The sequence below is a fragment of the Marmota monax genome, unplaced genomic scaffold (assembly GCF_021218885.2).
Source record: "Marmota monax isolate L192 unplaced genomic scaffold, Marmota_monax_Labrador192_F-V1.1 WCK01_AAM20220418_F8-fsc00001, whole genome shotgun sequence".
NCBI lineage: Eukaryota > Metazoa > Chordata > Mammalia > Rodentia > Sciuridae > Marmota > Marmota monax.
In genome coordinates, this window is record NW_026693777.1 from 19,031,596 (window position 1) to 19,033,128 (window position 1,533).

A 1,533-nucleotide genomic window follows, 5' to 3' on the forward strand; every position below is an offset into this window, starting at 1 on the left:
GGAAGGAGATTGAGCAACTAATGTTGCGTGCATGGATGATTAGAGCATTAAAAAAAAACATTATGTACAATTATAATGCACTAATAAATGTTTTTTTTTAAATTTTGCCTAGATTCTGACAAGATCAAGCACAATATAATCTCATATAAATTTAGCTAAAATGAGCCTCAGGGAGAGCAAATTCCACTTCAGTGAAGAGAAAGAATCCACCAGGTGTCTCATCAGGAGATTCAACTTCAGTAATCAGCATTAATTACTGGGGTAGTCCGGCCAATTAGCCTGGTCAGCCAGGGGGACACAGATCCTCTGGTTTCTGTTGAAGCTGAGTAAGGTCGCCATCTCCTCATCACTCAATTTGAAGTCAAAGACCTGAAAGTTCTCGAGAATACGTTCTGGGGTCAGAGACTTGGGGATCACCACCACATTCCTCTGGATATGGAACCGGATCAGAACCTGGGCCAGGGATTTTTTGTGCCTTGCAGCAATCTCCTTGATCTTAGGGTCCTCCAGTAGTGAAGGGTCTTCTGGTTTGGCCCAAGGTCTATCTGGAGAGCCCAGGGGGCTGTAGGCTGTGGCCGTGATGCCCTTAGAGTGGCAGTATTGGATCAGTTTCTCCTGGGTGAGGTATGGGTGACACTCCACCTGGTTAGTCACTGGTTCCTATTTGAGTCCAGGCTTATTCAAGATCTTCTCCGTCTGGAAGTGGTTGACGTTGGAGACACCCAGAGCCCTCATCCACCAGCTCCTCCATGACCTCCCAGGCATCCAAGAATGTTTCTTTACTGATGAGGTTGTTGCCTGTATCATCTTTGGGGAATAAGTCCTTCCCAGCCTGAAATCCCTGGGGCCAATGAATAAGGTAGACATCCAGATAGTCCAGTTTCAGATCCTGGAGGGTCTTCCGACAGGCTTCCTTCACAAGCTTCCTCTCAAAGGAGGTGCACCACAACTTGCTCACAATAAAGAGGTCCTCTGCTTCACCACCTTCTCTTGGATCTTCTCTTGGATGGCTTCTCCCACCTCATTCTCATTCTGATAGACGTAGGCACAGTCTATGTGGCGATATCCTGCATCAATGGCCACCTTCACGGCTTCTTTGACTTTGTTCGGGGGAGACTTCCAGGTGCCCAGACCCAACACGGGCATCTTGGCTTTGGTGCTGAGTTCCACAAAGGTGGCCATGGTTGGTGCAGAAATGGCTTTGAGAGAGCAAATAGATGTCTGGTGTTTTTTAGCTCTTGACAACAAATTCTTTGAGAGTTTACCATAAATGGGAGATCTAGAAACAGACTGAACATATTCTTACTTAACAAGAGAGGCAGCAAATTCTGACCAAGATTTCCATTCATTTTCCAATGGCAGCTTAACTTCTTCCAATGGATATATATATATATATTTTTTTTTTTTTCTTCCAGAAACTGATGATTAAGCACCAGTGCAATTATGCAGACTCCCTTTATCCAACAATTCCCTTTCTGGACATTTATTTCAAAAATCAGGTGTCTTCCAAAACCCAAATTATGGAACTAGCCT

At 44.7% G+C, this 1,533-nt stretch overlaps 1 pseudogene; it reads right to left on the reverse strand.

Moving 5' to 3' along the window:
- Positions 1–249: 249 nt before the first annotated feature.
- On the reverse strand, positions 250–1,218 carry LOC124104621 (aldo-keto reductase family 1 member B10-like; annotated as a pseudogene).
- Positions 1,219–1,533: the final 315 nt, after the last annotated feature.